The 9,647-nt window shown below is 40.8% G+C and overlaps 1 long non-coding RNA gene across 1 annotated transcript; it reads right to left on the bottom strand.

The window, feature by feature from the left end:
* Positions 1–1,379: 1,379 nt before the first annotated feature.
* Positions 1,380–4,501, bottom strand: LOC129702065 (uncharacterized). Its single transcript, XR_008724313.1, has 2 exons — positions 4,444–4,501; positions 1,380–2,232 (listed from the first exon to the last, which is right to left on the bottom strand). It is a non-coding gene; the product is annotated as an uncharacterized LOC129702065 (long non-coding RNA).
* Between the last annotated feature and the right edge of the window lie 5,146 nt (positions 4,502–9,647).

Below are 9,647 nucleotides of genomic sequence, written 5' to 3'. Positions count from 1 at the left end.
TACAGAGGCCAATGAACCAACAAACCTAAACCACAATTAACTTGTGTTTTAGAAGTGAATGGAATACTTACATATCTGCTGAATTACCTGTCTCAATGCTAACTCTTTCCCTCAGAAATAATAATTTATTTATTGGGCTAATCTCATAAATGATAAGCTAAAAATGTGGAGCACCCCAGACCTTGGTCAAAGATAATTTCGGTTTTATTTCTTGAACTTAGGCACGTATTGGTAATGCCTATCACTTATAAATTGGCAAAGAAAGATGCAAAATGCTGGAGTTTGTGCTTTTCTTTGGTAAACCAGCATCTGCAGTTCCTTGTTAAGACATACATTCTCCCGTGTCTGTTTGTCCATGCATATGGGTAAACCATATGGGCCTATTCTGAGGATGCTCCCATTTTATCCTGAAGATATGGTTAGAAGGAAGTGGAGAATTACTGATATTCATAGAACATCACAGGAAATAGCCCTTTGGCTAACAATGTCTGTGGTGAAAGTGCTTACCCAAGTGTAAGTCTACATGCTGCATATCAGTGGGTTTATTCATTGTGGGAAACACCTCACAAGTGCCTTTCTTGAGTTCCCTTGGTGAAGAATTACTTTTTTTTTTTGCAGCAATGTTCATTATGAACATAAAATTTGAAAATGCTGGTAATGCACATTATGCCAGCTAGCATTTGTGGAGTGAAAAACATTTCAGGCTGATGAGTTTTCATTTCCAGCTCAGAAACACTGATACTGTTTCTTCCTCCATAGATGCCGACTGACCTGCCGTGTGTTTACTGCTCCATGACTGTTTCCAGCATTCACCAGGAGCATACGGAAGCCCAGTGCAAACCGTGAAAGGAATGCACCACCACCCGACTTGCCTACCTACTTGTGCTGCCTGTCACACCTTTGGATTCTGCATTGGCCTCATCAGCCATTTCATAATGCAGGCCCAGATGGACTGCCAAACTAAAGGAGAAAGACAAGGTAAAAATGGGAACTCAGAGAACTGAATCTTTCTCTCCATTGCCAGAAACAGAATAAATAGTTACACCACCACAACTAGTGGAGTTAATAAGATCACCCATCTGAGCACAGACAGGTAAAACCTAGTTCTTCTCATTGCCGGGCCTAAACTCATTAGGGTATGAGAGAAACTAACTAAAAGTTTCCAGTTCCGATATATCTTATTGGACTGTTGCTATTGTTGTTCTCTGCATATTGTTGGATATGGTTTTCTTGAGATTGAGCCGAAAATGTTTTTTTTTTAATGCAATATCCATTATACACAAATGTACTGAAGTGCAAAATGGATGCCCACTTCCAGAGAAACACATGGCATTGAGAATTAGCGCCTTATATAGATGGAGATTGGGACAAAAATGATCAGGGGTATTCAAAGCAGCTTTATTAACATCATGCAAAGAGTGGTTCATGCAAATACAATTCAGAACGTAATGTGGAGGCCAAACATTGAAGATATTTAACGTTTTAATTAATCCATACTTTTAATTCTGCAATGGAAAAATATAGCCCTTTTAAACTCGGATAAATGCCTTTTTTTTTACCTTTCTTCGTTTCCCAGCGCTTTCTCGATAGATATTTCATGAATATTTGGTGAAAACTATGGAGCACTTTCTCCAAACAGGAAGAGCAAAATATACCTAACCTATTTGTTTCAGTCATGCAAAGGCACAGATCCAATGTAGTCATCAGCAAATATACCTGAGGTTCTGTACACTTGTGTTAATTATACAGATCGGTAAGTGCTGGATGAATGACTCAAACTTTAATTGACTCTCTACTTTAGCACATTAATACGTCATCAACCTTATTTCTTTATATCATACATAATAGCATTTGGTTTAATCTTAACAATCTTTTGCTAAATCCAATGTAAGTACACTTCCAATCTTAAATATACCAACTCTATCATCTGGTTAACACTTATCATCTAGTTTACACTTAATGTTTATTTCACTCTTGAGCCATGCATGTGTGTTTAATTTTATATATATACATGCAGATAATGGAGCCTTGTCAGTAGTGTGCTTATATCTCCAAGCCTCGTTCAGCCCTGGGGAATGTTCAGTTGCTTTTCAGCTCCGCACTTGGGGTATTTGACAAACTGACACTGTTTAGAATTGAGTGTCTGAATTCAGCTTGTCAAATACACTCAGCGCAAAGCCGTGGCCACTTGGGTGGGAAGCTACTGTGAATTCATCTTTGGTTCCTTTGCACCTGAAATAAACAGACACATTCTGTAAAGAGGAGCTCCAATTATTATTCCGCCCAAACTTGGAGAAAAACAAATTAAATACGAGCAACATCAATGGGTTCCGACTGCCAAATGTTCCCGCTGATTTTTAGCATTCCATGATAAAATTTGTTTAATCTTTTGACATTTCCAAATATTTTATTCCCTTTTAAAAAGGTAATTAAGAAAAAAATTGTGGGTAATCATTATAAAGATCCATTACATGTGGCTGGAAATAGTCCTGGGATAATCATATTAATATATCAGCATAAAAGCTATTGAACCGTATTGGCGCAATGAGTGGAAGCAAATAAATGTGGCATAAGAATCCTGAAGAGGAATATGGAATAATATGTGATGGTGCATGTTAAGCATGAATAGTGATATATGTTTAAAAACAATCAGGAAATTATACCGTTTCTAAATAGTAAATACAAAGCGACTCTGTGTCACATTGCATGGTATTTCTAAAGATGCCAGCGGTTTTTACACTAATGCTTCCAGGTTGTTTCCAATGAACCACATTAATATTTTTCTAGCCAAGTCCAGAATCACTTGAAGACCAGAAAATCAAGTGTTCTCCAAAAGCTTTCGAGTCTTACCCTGAAAACAACATCCTTAATGGGATGGAGCCCCACATGTGCTGCCTGGTCTTATGGTCGAATGGAGTATCTTTGACCTGAGACCTTTTCCATAGATGCTCCCTGATCATCTGAGTGCTTTCAGCATTTTCTGTTTTTGAATGGCTGCTTTGAGCAGCATGCACCTCTTGAAACATAATGCAATGTAACATGTAGTAACTTTGTATTTACTATATAGAAACTGTATAATTTCTTGATTGTTTTTAACAGCATTCACCGTTCAGCTTGCAGCCCTAATAGTGAGATCAGCCTGGCTATTCCAATGTTGTGGGCCAGACCCTGCCCTTGCTTAATCATTACAGTTATCCTGAAGAGTAACTGAATAGATTGTGAGCAACATTTCCACCTCCTAACCTGTGCTACTGGGTTCCATAAAACACCATAGAGGTTAAATCAATCGAAACGTGCAATGGGGTGGGCGGTGGCGTTATATATTGCCCAACCAGTGGAGTACAAATGATTGTAGACAAAAATTCTGGAGAAACTCAGCGGGTGAGGCAGCATCTATGGAGCGAAGGAAATAGGCAACGTTTCGGTTCAAAACCCTTTCTTCCGTACAAATTACTACCCTCTTCAACTGCAATTGCAGCACAAGTTTAGAAGAGTCTTAAATTTCATTCATGGTATTTTACCATCTTATCAAGTGGCATTTGAATAATTGTTTGGAGATTTGTTTTCCAAAAGGAAGGAATTGTTGGCTAAAATGGAAGGAAGGCATGACCAATACCTCTTCAGCTGTTAGAGATACTTTATAGAATTCCTAATATTGCTTAGAATAATTTAGAAACACTTGTATCTTGTAGATGTCAATGCCACAATTAATTAATTAATTAATTTGTTTCCAACAGATATTAGAAAGTTATGTTATTTTATATTCGCTGGTTGTTATTAAAATGAGGTATCTGATGCAACAATATTAAAGTCTTGTAAAATTTGTCTAATAAATGCAATGATTAAACTAAACTAATATCTTGCTTATGCTGCTTTCCACTCATTGTCCACCTCTTGCCCTGAAATTAATCTCTAGATGATGGAATGAAAGTTCTCCAGGGTGTCAGACTTAACTTGTTCCCCATTTTTAGTGAATCTGTGATGTGATAGATACATGCTCCCACCTTAATTGAACCATAACATTTATGAATAAGTTTAGTTTTAAGGCTGTTGCATATTATTGGAGCGTCACTCTAAATCCAGACTGTTCGGTGAACTTTTGTAAACTCTGTCCACACCTGAAAAGTGTCGACAGTTGTGTACTGCCTAGGTGATCTCTGCTATATGATTTTACCAGGTTGTATGTAAAACCAAGCATTTCACTGTAACAAGGTACATGCGACAATAAAGTATCATTGAATCGATACATTCTGCTGAGCCTTGGAACACAGGATGCTGACATTTGGACATGTCCACGATCTAGCACAAAATATCCCTGACACCATAATTCATTAACTTCAGGGAAGGGTCATACATTTAAAGAAAGTTAAATTAATTTTTAAAACGATTAGCTGATCATTATATTTCCATCCGTAATGTAAAGAATATTCATTAAGTTCATACCTCCTTGACTGGGGCCAACAGTCAGACCTACCACAGGAAAGGACCTGCTCCACCTTCCTTGTCCAAAGTTTCGATGGTGAAGCCAAGTAGTCAACTGACTGGTATTGAGGAAAACGTGTTTCAACATCTCTAATATTATTGGCTCTCTGAAATACAGAAGGCTGTTCATATCGGACCCATAAATCGCCTGCAGGAAACTCAGAAAGAGGAAGATAACTTTGAGGTTTTGTTTGCAGGAAGTGGCTGCAAGAGGCATGACAAGATGACAAGGCCTATTGTGAAACCTGCAGCTGAAAGAGTTTCATGTTCAAAGTTGTACCATCATCTTGGAGTTTTCAAAGTTCACAATTTTGTGTGGAGTTTTCCTGTGACTTTTCCCATGTTAAAAATAAATAGTACAAGAGAAGAATTTAACATTTTCATCGTGTTTTCAAAGCATTTAAGCAGATACCTCCCTACACTGCTGTGTGTTTGGGCATTGCTACTTTTTTAGTGTATGTCAAATATTAAAGGCATTTTTGGTTATATCTACTCAAGATTTTTTTTTGTTGCCTGTTTTTTAAAATCTCCTATCCTAAACTTGCCCAGTCTTTCTCAAATATCATATGAGAGGCGATAGGAGTCTTTAGGCTGATTCGCCCACACTTCAAGATGACAGACACTGGGTGTCAGCAGGCATTCAACTGTAGAGAATATGGGAGCCAAGCACAGACCTGTGCAAAATCCATCATAATCATAATAATACTTTATTAGCCAAGTATGCTTTGCAACATATGAGGAATTTCATTTGCCATACAGTCATACAGAACAAGTTTATAACAAGAGGAATCTTTATAACAAGAGGAATCGAATATAGTAGCAAAGAGGTCCTCCTGCAGTTGTACAGAGACCTAGTGAGACCACACCTGGAGTATTGTGTGCAGTTTTTGTCTCCTAATTAGAGGAAGGACATTCTTGCTATTGAAGAAGTGCAGCGTAGGTTTACAAGGTTAATTCCCGAGATGGCGGGACTGTCATATGCTGAGAGAATGGAGCAGCTGGACTTGTACACTCTGGAGTTTAGAAAGTTGAGAGGGGATCTCATTGAAACATATAAGATTGTTAAGGGCTTGGACACGCTAGAGGCAGGAAACATGTTCCCGATGTTGGGTGAGACCAGAACCAGGGGCCACAGTTTAAGAATAAGGAGTAAGCCATTTAGAACGGAAATCTTTTTCTCACAGAGAGTGGTGAGTCTGTGGAATTCCCTGCCTCAGGGCGGTGGAGGCAGGTTCTCTGGATGCTTTCAAGAGAGAGCTAGATAGGGCTCTTGAAAATAGCGGAGTCTGGTGATATGGGGAGAAGGCAGGAACGAGGTACTGATTGGGGATGATCATTGAATGGCTGTGCTGGCTCGAAGGGCCAAATAGCCTACTCCTGCACCTATTGTCTATTGAACACACAAAATACACTTTAACATAAACCTCCACCACAGTGACTCCTCCACATTCCTCGCTGTGATGGAAGGCGAAAAAAAAGTTAAATCTCTTCCCTTCTTTGTCCTTTGTTTGGGGGCTTCGAGCCTTCCGTTGACTGGGACGATCTTGGCTCCCATAGCCGGCGGCATTTGGGCCGTCCACGTCGGGGCGATCAAGCTCCTGCATCAGGGGGGATCCCAGCTCCCTGCGCAGCACAGTGACATGGAGTGGAAGCCTTGCTGGATTCTCCCTTGCCCAGCTCAGTTGTGGAATGACACTGCAACTCTATGTGCCATCAGTTAATCTAACACAATCTTAATGCCATCTGGTCTCTTAAAATAACAAGCTTTATGAAACCATATTTTTCAGATAACTTGCAGATGGCAATCAGAAAATAAAGTTCATGAGCTCTTCACACCTCCTCACTTATCAGATGAGGCTCGCTCATTGTACAGCTAATAGTAAGGTGAATATGAACCTTGTCTGGTTGAAAGCCCAAAATTGGAGAGGCTCTAATCATTTTTACTCGGGTTTCATTGAACTGCTGTTGGTGCAGTGTGACTGTGAAATGCAGCAGCTCCACAGCTCCACAGCCAGCCTACTAGCCCAGTACAGCACAGGAACAGACCCTTCAGCCCACCTTGTCTGCACAAAACATCATGCCAATCTATATAGTCTTATCTGCCTGCACATGGCCAGTATCCCCTTATTTCCTGCCTGTCCGTGTGTCTGTCTAAACACCTTGTCGAAGCCTTGGTGTTTCTACCATCTTCCCTGACATCGCAGTCCAGGCAACCACCATTCTCTTTGTAAAAGACATATCTCCTTTAAACTTTCACCCTCCTACCTTACACCTGTACCCTCTAGTGTTCTACAGTTCACTTGGATCACATTGGCCCTGGTAGGTTAAGCAGTTTAATGCTCTTTCTTGATCTCACAATGTCCTTGCATAATGGGACATACCACACATCTCACCGTCCCCCATGTCCTACTTCTTGGTGAATACTGATGCCAAGTACTCATTTAGTGCCGCGCCTACATCCTATGACCAAGGATAAATTCCCTGGGTGGCTTTACCTTCTCCCTAGTTACCTTCTTGTTTTAAATGTATGAATAAGAAGCCTTTGGATTCTGTTTAATCTGACGTGAATTGAATTTTAAGGAGGGGCCTCCTAATTCCCCACGAGTTACTTCCTCAAATGTCCTGTCTGCTTTAATCTTCCCAAACATTACATCTGCTTCCTTTTTGACCAAATGTACAACCTCTTTGGTCATCCAAAGTTGCCTTACTTCTCCTCCTCACTGGAACATGTTGGTCCTGAACTCTGATTAGTTGGCCTTTAAACAATTCTCACATGTCAGGGTGGATTTACCCAATACCAGGTGCTCCCAGTTTATTCTCCTCAGCTCCACTGAATCATGTTGAACCTGCCTTAGTCCAATTTAGTACTTTTCCCCAAGGTCCAGACTTATCCTTATTCACAGCTATCTTAAAACCTTTGGAATTGTGAACACTTCTCCCAACCCCCCCCCCACCCTGCACCCCCCTCCCCACCCCTCCCAAATCACCGGTCACTTGGGTAGGCTTGTCTCACAATAAAAGATCCAGTCTAGTCCCTCCTCGAGTTGGACTGTCCACTGGCCACATATTGCTTTAAGAAACCCTCTTTGGAAACAACAATCAAATTCTGACACACCAAAGCCTCTTGAACTAAGGAAGTAACAGTCAATATCAGGGAAGTTAAAGACACAATGACACCATGACAATCCCATTGCTATTACATCTTATTATAGTCTGTCTACATATCTGTCCCTCGATTTCCTGGTGGCTATTGGGAGGTTTATAGTATATTCCCTTTAGAGTGAGATGGATGCTTTCACAAAGGTCGGTTTCTGAGGCTGTGAATGAATGAACGAATGAACAAATCAAGGGATGGAAGTTTCAGCAGCAAAGTAAATCTACAATGTAAATGTACCAGTAATGAAGGGAAGTGAACTTGCACCTTAGGGAATGTGATGCAGGGAGCTAAGGTCAGTCATTAACTGACAGGTCAAATCGAATCAAATCAAATTTATTTATATAGCACATTTATAAACAACCCACGTTGACCAAAGTGCTGTATAGACATTTGTTGTCACATACACCAATTGGTGCAGTGACATTCTAGTTACCATGCAGCACACAAGTAAGATAAACACAGCACGATAGAATTTAACATTAAACATAAAAACATCCCCCCAAAGCGGAATCAACGTTTCCCACTGTGAGGGAAGGCAACAAAGTTCTGTCCTCTTCCTCTTGTTCACCCGTGGTCGGGGCCTATTGAGGTCTCTGCAGTCGCCGCAACGGTGAACTTCTTCTTCTTGCGTATGACGTGCACAGCCTAAAGTTGTAGGACAACTTGTTCTATTTGATCTTATTTGACTGTGTACGCCGGGTTGATTGCATTTGTCGAAACAGGGCGGACCACGTGAAGGTTGCAATCTTCCACCCCCAACGGTGAACTTACAACCACCACACTCTGTAGGAAGGCAACCAGAACAGATTGTGGATATTAAAGACAGCCAGATTCAGAGACTATGACTTATATTTTTGCAATGTTGAGAAGATTAATTCAGGACATTACAGTGAATAAATGTATAGCGACTGCCTCACAATTATTAGTGCCATCAGTAGATACAGTTAGATGTTTTTGTTACTGTAACTGCTAACTGCAGCAGAGTTACTGGTAACTACACAGAAACTGTCACCAGCATGGAAACAGGCCCTTTGGCCCATCGACTCCACACTGATTATCAAGCACCCATTGTCACTAATCCCACTTTTACTCACAATCCCATTAAGAGATGATACTTGTGAGGCAGGTTTCAGTTTCCGGCTTTTGATTCGTGATGGGAAGATATTGTTTTTACCAGATTGTGACCACATTTTGTCTACACTGTTCAGTCAGCTAATATAACATGGACAAGAAATGAAACCACCATATTTTGTGTAAGAAGGAACTGCAAATCGAAGATAGACACAAAAAGCTGGAGTAACTCAGCGGGACAGGCTGCATCTCTGGAGAGAAGGAATGAGTGATGTTTCGGGTCGAGACCCTTCTTCAGACCCTACCCGAAATGTCACCCATTCCTACTCTCCAGAGATGCTGCCTGTCCTGCTGAGTTACACCAGCATTTTGTGTCTCCCTTCATATTTTGTGTGGATTAATGGGTACATCACTGTGTTTTAGGGAAAGATAAGCACAAGATGTTGGAGTAATTCGGTGGGTCAGGCAGCATCTCTGGAGAACATGGATAGGTGACTTTTCGGATCGGAACCCTTCTTCAGACTGATAGTAGATAGGAAGGACAGAAATCTGGGATAGAGGAGGGGCAGGACAGAGCATGGCTGATAATAGATGAATACAGGCGGGTTATTTGATAGGCAGGTTGTTGGACAAATGCGAGAGATGAACAGACAGGTGTCAGCCCGAAAAGAGGAAGATCTGCTGAGTTTTATCGGCCTGTCCCACGGTGCGAGTTCACCCAAGAGCTCTCCTGAGTTTAAAAACAAAATCAAACTCGTGGTAAGTACGTAGAATGTACATAGCGGGTACGTCGGAGCTCGTGGATGTCTCATAGCGGCTCGTAATGCTAACGGCAGGTACTCGGGAAACGCGGAAACTCGTGAAGTTTTTTCAACAGTGTGAACATTTTCCAAGAGTAAAAAAATACTCGTGATGAGGTACCATGAGTTTGAATTTT

The sequence above is a fragment of the Leucoraja erinacea genome, chromosome 12 (assembly GCF_028641065.1).
Source record: "Leucoraja erinacea ecotype New England chromosome 12, Leri_hhj_1, whole genome shotgun sequence".
Lineage (NCBI taxonomy): Eukaryota > Metazoa > Chordata > Chondrichthyes > Rajiformes > Rajidae > Leucoraja > Leucoraja erinaceus.
This window is presented reverse-complemented; position numbering and strand designations above follow the sequence as displayed.